The sequence below is a fragment of the Eschrichtius robustus genome, chromosome 19 (assembly GCF_028021215.1).
Source record: "Eschrichtius robustus isolate mEscRob2 chromosome 19, mEscRob2.pri, whole genome shotgun sequence".
NCBI lineage: Eukaryota > Metazoa > Chordata > Mammalia > Artiodactyla > Eschrichtiidae > Eschrichtius > Eschrichtius robustus.
The window spans coordinates 5,355,288-5,367,992 of record NC_090842.1 but is presented as its reverse complement, the minus strand read 5'-3'; the positions used below and the strand labels follow the sequence as shown (position 1 = coordinate 5,367,992).

Sequence of the window (12,705 nt, the reverse complement as noted above, 5' to 3'; positions counted from 1 at the left end):
TCACGCCTGACGATGCCATGCCCTTAACAGCAGGGTTACGGATGGGGAGGGATGGGGGTGGATTTGAGCATCTGAACTTGACCGGGAATCTGAGGGTGTCTGGGGTGAGAACGCCGTGTCCAGACCAGGAGACGTGAGCTGGGCGGTGGATCCATTAGGAGTGTTGGGAGGGAGCCGGGTGCAGGACTCTTTTCGTGTCCTGGAGAGAGGGCTCGGGTGTGGCTTCAGAGTCTGTGCCCGCAGGCCTGTCACCTCCTTGTTGGCATTTATGCCCTGGAGGAGGGCAGAAGGAGGGAGATGGGGCAGGTTGTGGGCTGGGCGTCATTGTAGCTCAGATGGGCGTAAGCAGCCCGCCTCCCAGCTCCGTTTCCCACCTGTGAGTCTGCACCTGCTCTGGCTGGTGCTTCTGGGGGGAGCAGTGGGGTGTGTTCCTTCTGTGTATCCACGGAGAAGAGTCACCGTGAGTTTCCCGAGGATCTACGACAGCCAGGATTAAACGCTCACTTAATCCCCCCAGCAACCCTGTGGGTAGTGACACTCACTCATAACTATAAGTGACATAACTATGGAAACATAGCTCGCATAACTATGGAAACAGAGGCTCGGAAAGGTGAACCCTGTAGGGTCGTGGCCAGACAGCCAGAGCTTCCTGCTGAAATGGGAGGGGAAACTGAGTCAGGGACCTGGCCGGAGGTATGGAGCACAGCATGGGAGCAAGCTGACCAAGGCGTGTAGAAGGGAGTGGGCCACGCTGTGATGGACATGTAATGCCTGAGGGTGTGCAGCCTACCTGAGCTGTGGGAGCTCAGGAAAGACCAGCGCCACCTGCTGGTTGAGGCCAGGGAGCTTAGCTGATAAAGTTAGCCAGACCAGGCTGAAGGACCCCAGCCGGTCACTTCTCTTTCTGAACCTCAGTTTCTCCATCTGTGGAATGGGAGCATTCACTTTATAGAGTCCTTACAAGGACTGAACAAAGTAAAAGGTCTCTAAGCTGCTTAGCACAGGGTCTGGCACAGAGCAAAGGCGACTAGTAGTATCATTAGGCCCCTATTGTGTGCCCAGTCATAGGAAAGATCAGTCCTGTATGTTTTGTTCAGATGCTACTTGGTTCCTGCTCTACCAGGTGCTGGAGAATCCCTTTCTTCCCATATATCCGAAAACAGCTGGGCCTGATCCTGAACCTCCACGAACCCACATTTCCATTTGTGTCCTAGCGTCATGCTGTTTTGAGTCTTGGTGTTTGAAGTATATTTTAACGTTGTGTGAGACTAGTTCCCTTTCATTGTTCATCCTTGGACACTATTTGATATTCTGAAAGCATCAAGATGGGCAGGGGGTTAGAAGGCAGCATGGAAAGCCCCCAAGCTCTGGATCCCTTGCGCAGTGTGTCAGCCCCAGCTCCGCTCCTCACGGCTGAGTAAGGCACACTGGATGCCCACATGGGACTCCTTGAGACTGAACTCACCGCCTTGAGCCTCAGTTTTGAAATCTGGGAATGGAGCCACTGCCCAGCAATGTTGTCTTCTGTATTAATAAAACACGTACTTGTTTCTTGGTCTTTGGGCATAACTATTCAGAGATGTGACACAATTCTCTATCAAGAGACGATTTTATTTTATTTTTAAAATTTTATTGGAATATAGTTGACTTACAATGCTGTGTTAGTTTCAGGTATACAGCAAAGTGATTCCGTTATACACATATTCATTGTTTTTCAGATTCTTTTCTCATATAGGGTATCACAGATTATTGAGTAGAGTTCTCTGTGCTATACAGTAGGTCCTTGTTGGTTATCTATCTTATATGTAGTAGTGTGTGTATGTTAATCCCAAGCTCCTGATTTATCCCTCCCGCCTCCCCACGTTTCCCCTTTGGTAACCAGAAGTTTCTTGTCAATATCTGTAAATCTGTTTCTGGCTTTTTTTCATCTCTTCAAAATATTGTGTTCTTTTGGTTGTTTAAAAATTTCTATTGGAGTATACTAGATTTACAATGTTGTGTTAGTTTCAGGTGTACAGCAAAGTGAATGTTATATATATATATCCATTATCTTTCAGATTCTTTCTCCATATAGGTTGTTACAGAATATTGAATAGTATTCCCTGTGCTATGCAGTAGGTTCTTATTCGTTATCCATTTTATTTATAATAGTGTGTATATATTAATCCCAGCCTCCTAATTTATCACTTTCCCCCATGTTTCCTCTTTGGTAGCCATAAGTTTGATTTTGATATCTGTGAGTCTGTTTCTGTGTTGTAAATAAGTTCATTTGTATCATTTTTTAAAAAATTAGATTTCACATATGAGCGGTATCATACGATGTTTGTCTTTCTCTGTCTGACTTACTTCAGTTAGTATGATAATTTCTAGGTCCATCCATGTTGCCGCAAATGACATTATTTTGTTCTTTTTTATGGCTGAGTAATATTCCATTGTATATATGTGCCACATCTTCTTTATCCATTCATCTGTCGATGGACATTTAGGTTGTTTCCATGACCTGGCTATTGTAAGTAGTGCTGCAGTGAACATTGGGGTACATGTGTCTTTTTGAATTATGGTTTTCTCAGGGTATATGCCCAGGAGTGGGATTGCTGGGTCATATGGTAGTTCTATTTTTAGTTTTTTAAGGAACCTCCATACTGTTCTCCATAGTGGCTGTATCAATTTACATTCCCACCAACAGTGCAAGAAGGTTCCCTTTTCTCCACACCCTGTCCAGCATTTGTTGTCTGTAGACCTTTTGATGATGGCCATTCTGACCGTGTGAGGTGATACCTCACTGTAGTTTTTTTTGTTTGTTTGTTTTGTTTTGTTTTTAATTTTTGGCTGTGTTGGGTCTTTGTTGCTGCGCGCAGCCTTTCTCTAGTTGCAACGAGCAGGGGCTACTCTTCGTTGCAGTGTGCGGGCTTCTCTTGTTGTGGAGCACAGGCTCTAGAGCGCAGGCTCAGTAGTTGTGGTGCATGGGCTTAGTTGCTCCGCGGCATGTGGGATCTTCCCAGACCAGGGGTCGAACCCATGCCCCCTGTGTTGGCAGGCAGGTTCTTAACCACTGCGTCACCAATCCCTCTGATTGTAGCTTTGATTTGCATTTCTCTGATAATTAGCGATGTTGAGCATCTTTTCAAGTGCTTTTTGGCCATCTGTATATCTTCTTTGGAGAAATGTCTACTTTGATCCTCTGCCCATTTTTTGATTGGGTTTGGTTTTTTTGATATTGAGCTGTATGAGCTATTTGTATATTGTGGAGATTAAGCCCTTGTCAGTCGCTTCGTTTGCAAATATTTTCTCCCATTTTGTGGGTTGTCTTTTCGTTTTGTTTATGGTTTCCTTTGCTGTGTAAAAGCTTTTAAGTTTAATTAGGTCCCATTTGTTTACTTTTGGTTTTATTTTCATTACTCTAGGAGGTGGATCAAAAAAGATATTGCTGCAATTTATGTCAAAGAGTGTTCTGCCTATGTTTTCCTCTAAGAGTTTTAGAGTATCCGGTATTACATTTAGGTCTTTAATCCATTTTGAGTTTATTTTTGTGTATGGTGTTAGAGAATGTCCTAGTATCATTCTTTTGAACTGCTATCCAGTTTTCCCAGCACCACTTATTGAAGAGACTGTCTTTTCTCCATTGTACATTCTTGCCTCCTTTGTCATAGATTAGGTGACCATAGGTGAGTGGGTTTATCTCTGGGCTTTCTATCCTGTTCCATTGATCTATATTTCTGTTTTTGTGCCATTACCATACTGTTTTGATGACTGTAGTTGTAGTATATTCTGAAGTCAAGGAGCCTGATTCCTCCAGCTCTGTTTTTCTGTCTCAGGATTGCTTTGGCTATTCGGAGGCTTCTGTGTTTCCACACAAATTTAAAAGTTTTTTGTTCTAGTTCTGTGAAAAATGCCATTGTTAATTTGATAGGGATTGCATTTAGTCTGTAGATTGCCTTGGATAGTGTAGTCACTTGGACAATATTGATTCTTCCAGTCCAAGAACGTGATATATCTTTGCATCTGTTTGTGTCATCTTCGATTTCTTTCATCGGCGGCTTACAGTTTTCAGAATACAGGTCTTTTGTCTCCTTAGGTAGTTTTATTCCTAGGTATTTTATTCTTTTTGATGTGATGGTAAAAGGGAGAGGATTTTAACATCTACCAGTACAACCTAAAGCAGTTTGCAGGATTTTTGCTGTTGGAGTGTACCAAAGGCTGCATGATTTCCTAGTGATGGTGGTGATGCTATGATAGGTTGTCACAATGGTGACTGGCATTTCTTGCATGTTTTCTAACAAGTTTTTGTTTGGAGAAGTGCAGCTCGTTGATTATTTCAAATACTTCTCTTGCGTCCATTGATTTAAGGTGACTCATTTGCTTTTGTAGATATGCAGTCATAGTATCATTGTTAACTAGTGTAGTTACTGTCTTCATTTCTGATATGTGTTCCTCCTATTTCTCTGTTGTGTCCTGTTGCATTTACCCTGAATTCTCAAACATTGTAATGGCACTACGTCGGACATCCTTGTTTTGCTCCTGATGTTCAAATGCATCTCTGTAGTAGTTCTTCACTAATTATAATATTAATACCAGCTCTTATTTTAGAAATAAAGTCTTCAGTCTGTTAAAAAATATTTTTGTGTTCCCTTCGTTAAATGTTGCCTTAGGGGGTGGTAGTGAATTTTTTTCAAATGCCCTTTTGGTATTTTTTTTCAGGGATCATATGATTTTTCTTAACCTATTGATGGGGTGGATTCTATTATTAGATTCTCTCCTATTGAACAGTCCTTAGCTTCCTGTGATAAACCCTAATTGGCACATTATTCTTTTACCACGTTGCTGAATCCTGTCACTAGCTGAGTGTTTTATCTCTGTCTCTATCAGGAATTGAGATTGGGTGATAGGGAGTGAATTGTAGGTGGTTTTGAATATCTTTCTGTGTGTGAATCAGCTCCTTTAACTTAGAATCATGTTTCTATTCAAAAATAGAAAGAATCAATCCATAGGCTTGGGTTGAAGTACCAAACAGGGGGAGGGGATTATTATAATAGTGATTTTAAAGTCAATCCTAATTTTAGGTAAACTTTTGGTGTCCATTTTAGTATATTTTTAAACAAAGCTGCCATGGACATGTTCAGTTTTATGATCGATTATATATAGTATGTTCTTATGATTTTTTTAAAAAAATTCTAAAACATTGAAACAAAACAGGCACATAACGTTTAATAAAACGTCTGCTGTTACAGCTCAGGTCTTGATTTAAATTTTGTCCTATTTTGCTACATTTAAACTTCTATTTAACAGAGTTTTGCCTGTTTTAATTAGTTGTTTCTAGAAACAAGCCCCTGACACATTTATTTAAATTTAATTTATACAGTATGTTTTCTCCTGTATTTATTTTTTAAATTCTTTTCTTTCCTTTAAAAAAAATCTTTTGTATTGAAGTATAGTTGATTTGCAATATCGTGTAAGATTCAGGTGTACAGCACAATTCAGTTTTATATATATATATATATATTCTTTTTCAGATTCTTTTCCCTTATAGGTTATTAGATAATACTGAGTAGCATTCCCTGTGCTATACAGTAGGTCCTTGTTGGTTATCTGTTTTATATATAGTAGTGTGTATATGTTAATCCCAGCTTCCTAATTTATCCCTTCACCCACCCCGCTTTCCCCCTTGGTAACCATAAGTTTGTCTTCTGTGTCTGTGAGCCTCTGTTTTGGAAGTAAGTTCATTTGTGTCTTTTTTTTTCTGTTAGATTCTACATGTAAGCGATATCATTGATACTTGTCCTTCTCTGTCTGGCTTACTTCACTTAGTATGATAATCTCTAGGTCCATCCATGTTGCTGCAAAGGGCACTATTTCATTCTTTTTTTTATGGCTGAGTAATATTCCATTTTATATATGTACCACATCTTTTTTATGCATTCCTCTGTCAGTAGACATTGAGGTTGCTTCCATGTCTTGGCTATTGTAAATAGTGCGGCAATGAACATTGGGGGTGCATGTATCTTTTTTTTTTTTAATTTTTATTGGAGTGTAGTTGATTTACAATGTTGTGTTAGTTTCAGGTGTACAGCAAAGTGAATCAGTTATACATATACATATATCCACTCTTTTTCAGGTTATTTTCCCATATAGGCCATTACAGAGTATTGAGTAGAGTTCCCTGTGCTATACAGTAGGTCCTTATTAGTTACCTATTTAGAAGTGTGTACATGTCAATCCCAATCTCCCAATGTATCCCTCTCCCCCCTTACCCCCTGGTAACCATAAGTTTGTTTTCTACATCTGTGACTCTTCCTGTTTTGTAAAGAAGTTCATTTGTACCCTTTTTTTAGATTCCACATATAAGCGATATCATATGATGTTTGTCTTTCTCTGTCTGACTTATTTCACTCAGTATGACAATTTTCAAATGGCATTATTTTGTTCTTTTTTTAAGGATGAGAAATATTCCATTGTATATATGTACCACATCTTCTTTATCCATTCCTCTGTTGATGGACATTTAGGTTGCTTCCATGTCCTGGCTATTGTAAATAGCGCTGCAGTGAACATTGGGATGCATGTATCTTTTCGAATTATGGTTTTCTCCAGGTGTATGCCCAGGAGTGGGATTGCTGGGTCATATGGTAGTTCTATTTTTAGTTTTTTGAGAAACCTCCATACTGTTCTCCATAGTGGCTGTACCAATTTACATTCCCACCAACAGTGTAGGAGGGTTCCCTTTTCTCCACACCCTCTCCAGCATCTATTGTTTGTAGATTTTTTTGATGACAGCCATTTTGACTGGTATGAGGTGGTACTTCATGGTAGTTTTGATTTACATTTCTCTAATAATTAGCAGTGTTGAACATCTTTTCATGTGCTTTTCGGCTACCTGGATGTCTTCTTTGGAGAAATGTCTGTTTAGGTCTTCTTCCCATGTTTTGATTGGCTTATTTGTTTGTTTTTGATATTGAGCTATATGAATTGTTAATATATTTCAGCATTTAATTTCTTGTCAGTCGCACTGTTTGCAAATATTTTCTCCCATTCTGTGGGTTGTCTTTTCATTTTGTTTATAGTTTCCTTTGCTGTGCAGAAGCTTTTAAGTTTGATTAGGTCCCATTTGTTTATTTTTGGTTTTACTTTCATTACTCTAGGAGGTGGATCAAAAAAGATATTGCTGCGATTTATGTCAAAGAGTGTTCTGCCTATGTTTTCCTCTGAGAGTTTTATAGTGTCTGGCCCTACATGTAGGTCTTTGATCCATTTTGAGTTTATTTTTGTATATGGGGTTAGAGAGTGTCCTAATTTCATTCTTTTAAACTGCTGTCCAGTTTTCCTGGCACCACTTATTGAAGAGACTGTCTTTTCTCCATTTGTGTGTTCTTGCCTCCTTTGTCATAGATTAGTTGACCATAGGTGAGTGGGTTTATTTCTGGGCTTTCTATCCTGTTCCATTGATCTATATTTCTGTTTTTGTGCCAGTACCATACTGTTTTGATGACTGTAGCTTTGTAGTATATTCTGAAGTCAAGGAGCCTGATTCCTCCAGCTCTGTTTTTCTTTCTCAGGACTGCTTTGGCTATTCGGGGTCTTTTGTGTTTCCATACAAATTTTGAAATTTTTTGTCCTAGTTCTGTGAAAAATGCCATTGGTAATCTGATAGGGATTGGATTGAATCTGTAGATTGCCTTGGGTAGTATGGTCATTTTGGCAATATTGATTCTGTATCTACTACTGAATCTACTGTATTTATAGTTTTTATCATTATTATTTCCTACCACCTATTTCCTTAGGTTTATTGTTGTTGCTATACTTTTTCATATGTGAAAAGGAATGCTTAAATTTTTTTGGATAATAAAGTTTGAAATTTTAGAAATCTACCTTTGAATGATACTTTCACTGCAATGATAGATTTTAGTGTATAGGATTAATATTTCCTCTCTCAATATTCTCTAATAGTTTGTTATGTCCTCACTCATTTCTCATTTCATAGTATTAGGATAAAACCAAGTAACCAGTAGTTTGTATTCTATTTTTTTAAATTTTTTTGAGATTTCTTCACTACATATTATTTTGATTAAAAATTTTTTTTTTTTTTTTAAATCCCACAAGGACTCAGAGGCAAAGAATATACAAATCAATTTTCACTGCAAAGTAAAGGAGCTGTTACAGTGGAGGATTACTGGACTGAATGTCAATATTATGACATAGTATGAGTGTGTTTCATGTTTGGTAATTGCAATCATTGTTGCTTTTGTTGTGGTCATCCATGTACAATGCTTGGTGTCAGTCTATTTATCTCTTGTAAAAATAAAATACAGTGTGTGTGTGTGAAAAAAATATATATATATATTTTTTAATTTGATTGTGCCGGGTCTTAGTTGCAGCAGGCAGGCTCCTTAGTTGTAGCTCGTGGGCTCCTTAGTTGTGGCATGCGAACTCTTGCAGCATGCATGTGGGATCTACTTCCCTGACCAGGGCTCAAACCCAGCCCCCTGCGTTGGGAGCGTGGAATCTTATCCACTGTGCCACCAGGGAAGTCCCATATTATTTTGTTTTTATAATTCTCCCATGGATACTTGGGAAGAAGATGTGGATCATACTTTCAGAGTATAAAATCTGAAAATAGCTATCCCTTCTTTGTTGTGAAATATATGTTGTTAAAAGACAACTTTGTAAAAAGGTAAATTTGTCTCTTGTACAAATATAAAGTATACACATGTGAAAGATTTTATTTAACTCCTTAATTTGAGAACCAGTAAGATGTTACACTGTCTCCAAGGAAAATTCAAAGAACATTTGCCATGTACATAGGCAACCAGGAATTCTGAGATGAATCTGTGAATAAATGCAAAATTGGTCACTGTTCACAGGACAATAGTCAGTTGAATTCTGCCAGACAAAATTCATATGCATTTCTGTGGATGAGAATTATTTGCATTATTGTCAAGTTTTTACATGCTAGAGTTTATTGGTTTTTTTTTTTTTTAAACATCTTTATTGGAGTATAATTGCTTTACAATGGTGTGTTAGTTTCTGCTTTATAACAAAGTGAATGTTTTGTTTTTTAATTTTATTTATTTTTTTGGCTACGTGGGGTCTTCATTGCTGCATGCAGCCTTTCTCTAGTTGCGGCGAGCGGGGGCTATTCTTCGTTGTGGTGGCTTCTCGTTGCAGAGCACGGGCTCTAGGTGCGTGGGCTTCAGTAGTTGCGGTGAGTGGGCTCAGTTGTTGTGGCTCGCGGGCTCTAAAGTGCAGGCTCAGTAGTTGTGGCGCACAGGCTTAGTTGCTCCGCGGCATGTGGGATCTTCCTGGACCAGGGCTCGAACATGTGTCCCCTGCATTGGCAGGCGGATTCTTAACCACTGCACCACCAGGGAAGTCCTACATGCTAGAGTTTTAAAAGTAGCTCCCAAAGAAGGAAAGACCTAGATAACCTAGAAGGGTGTATTAGACAAGGAACCCAGTAATCTTTTTTGCCCATTTTAAAGACTTGCACATTTTCCCAGTAATGCCCTTTACAATAGACATTTATTATTTCTAATTTATCTGTCCTGTGGGACACTGGTGAACTAATTTCTCACACTAAATTGTGTTTTGACATTTAATCTTTAAAATTCTAATATTTCCTTCCTGTATATTTAGCCATGCCGTTTGACGCCTATAGACCTTGTTGTAATACTTTTGTTACCTAAATGGTACATATTCAATATTCAAAATTTAGGAAGTAGAGAAAAATATAAAGAAAAATTTCAAATCACTTCTAATTCCCACTATCTCTAACCACTGTTACCACTTTATTACCATTGAGCCTTTTTTTCTCTGGGTATTTCTCTAATACACTTAAAATCATTCTGTATACAAAAATTTTCTTTTTTTCACCTAACATTTTAACAAACACCTTTCCCATGTTAATAAAACTGTTTAAAAGTATCATTTTAAGTGTTCTTACTTAAATTTACATACTATTCCTCTGTTCTTGGGGAATGTTAGATTATTTCCAGGTTTTTGCTATTATCAATTAACACTGTATCCTTGGGTCATCAGTATTTGTCCACATTTTGCATTATTTCTTAAGGATAGATCATCAAAAGTAGAGAATTACTGGGCAGTCTAAGGCTCTTGATATAAAGTAGAATTGCCTTATAAAGTGGTTGTATTCATCTAACCCTGCATAGCCGTACTTGTAGCAATATCCTGTCCCGTTGCACAAAGATTTAATAATGCACGAAGATTTAATAATGTCATGTCCGTGTAATGCATTATGCCTTCTGTCATTTATTCTTACCCTTTTAATCTTATGTAATACTTTCCCATTAAATTCTACCTTGATCGTGATATTGCAACTCGTCCTCATCATTCGATCAAATTTGGTAGCAGAATCTTTGCACAGGCTTTTCTTTGCAAATCCTTTGGTGCTCTTTTGCTTTATATATGCCTCCAGATGGACCTCATTTAGTCAAATCTGGGACTGTGTCTTTACGTGGGGCAGTTTAGGCTGATTTTCTTTATTGTTATGATCTGTCTGGCCTGGCTGCTGTCATAATCTTATATGCTTCCCATTTTTTAATGATCCTTCGTCTTTTTTGACATTTTACCTTTTGGTAGTCTGCTTTGTTTATAACATTGATTATGATTTCAAAGGTAAATATTCTAGTTTTCATTTTACTAGGGACTTCTAAAACATACATTGTTAAACACTCTTAATCCTGTTTTTATACCTGGCTAATAAAGAACACTTTCTATTCCCTCTTGTGAAATTAAAACAATTTTTGAGATGATTGGCTCTTTTTCCATACTTTGACACTCTTTATTCCCTTAATCCAGTGCGATTAAAATTTAACTGTTAGCGATCAATGTTTTTATTTCCTAACCTCTGTAACCTTCATTTTCATTTGGGTGATCACCCTCACTTTTTTTCCACAACTTCCCTATTCAAGAATATTTTTCTGTGATTCAGCCCTAGAAGATTTGGGAGAAATTCCTAGGCATTCTTTGCCAGAAAGGTGCTCATTTGATGAACTTTCAGAGATCTGCAGATTTCTGAAGGTCTCCCTGTTATCCTGCACGTGAATAACTTGTCCACATGTTGCGGAATTCCCAGCTCTGACTCTTTCCCTCTGAAATCTGTGGAGCTGGCCTCTCGGCTGAGGCATCAGTGGTAGTGGAGGACAAAACTGTACAAGCTGCATTTTTACTCTTTTGAAAATTTTTTCTTTTTTTTTTTTTTTTCTTTTTTTTTTTTTAATTCAACTAACCAGTTACACTTATTGATCCCTGACTGCACCTTGAGTCACTTATCTGGGTGCTTTTAACATACTCCCTTTAGCTCGTTTTTCTGCTTGATGGCTTCTAGCAGCCTTTCTCTTTTTGTTCAGTTTTTGTTTTGTTTTTTTTACCTCATTATGTCTTCCTGTTCTTTGGGGTCATTTGTTTGTCCAGAGCCCATCGATCACTGGATTGCATGTGAGTTCAGCTGTCTGCTAGGAAGGATAATTGATCACTGCAGTGCATTAGGCTGCCGGAACCTGGCATGCTTTCTGCCCTCGGCTCCTTCCCCGTCGGGGCCTGCCGCCAGCGCGCCTGGTCTGATGGGTGGCGCAGGAGGTCCACCTCCACACCTCCCCGTCTGCGTGCACCTCTCCTCTCGGCCCCTCTCCACCCCCAGCCGTGTTCCCCTGCTCCCCGCCCTGGCCTTCATTTCTCAGTCTCTCTGTCTCTAGCCGTGGTTCCCTTGTGCAATTATTGCTGATTAATTCCAAGTCAGAGTGATGGATGGTTTAACTTTCTTTCCTTGAGAGCCCTTGCCTGGCCGGGGACTGGGCAGAATTCCAAGGTGCCGGGGCAGGTGGCTCAGGAGGGTGGGGTCTTGGTAGAGGAGGCCAGAGAGCAGCACAGGGCTTGAGGGACCAGCTTCCCAGCACAGTGTCATTTTGATCATTGTCATCCTGGAGTGACCTGGCTAAGCCAGAGCCTTCTCCCTCCCACTCAAGTCTTCTGAAGCCAAAAGAAACTCAACGGGATCCAGGAACCTTGAGCCGTGTCTCTGCTGCAGACTCTTGACAAACGGGGAAATGGTCTCACATCACAGAGCAAACTCCGTGGAAGACCCTCTTCATCTTATGCCCCAGAGTTCCTCTTCTCGTGGCCTCTAAGCGCCCCCCCCTTTCCCCTCAGACTTCCCTCTCGTCCCCTCCCTCTGGGGACTGAGTCTCAGGCACTTTCTTTGGGGAGACAGTTTACTCTGGCTGCTTTGGATTCTCTTCTGTCACTCCTCAGAGTAGCAGCATGAAAGAATCCACCTTTTTATTTTTAAAGGCAAAAGTTTATTGTTTATTTAGGGGACATACAGAACACTTAGGAGATGCAGAATTCCCTTAATGAGAGAGATGGGGTCTCGCTGTGCTGCCCAGGCTGGGGCGCTGTGGTTATTCCCAGGCACGATGCCACTACTGATCAGCACAGGCGGGTTTTGGGGTTTTTTTTGTTTTGTTTTTATTGAAATATAGTTGATTTACAGTGTTGTGTTAGTTGTTTCTGGTGTACAGCAAAGTGATTCAGGTATATATATATATACTCAGTTATATATATATTCTTTTTCATATTCTTTTCCATTATGGTTTATCCCAGGAGATTGGATATAGTTCCCTGTGCTATATAGTGGGACCTTGTTGTTTATCCATTCTCTGTATAATAGTTTGCATCTGCTAACCCCAAACTCCC

General features: G+C 39.5%; 1 protein-coding gene across 1 annotated transcript in view; it reads left to right on the top strand.

The window, feature by feature from the left end:
- LOC137752645 (oxidative stress-induced growth inhibitor 1-like) overlaps positions 1-12,705 on the top strand; it is a 50,954-nt gene that overhangs the window by 23,099 nt on the left and 15,150 nt on the right. The window lies entirely within an intron of this gene.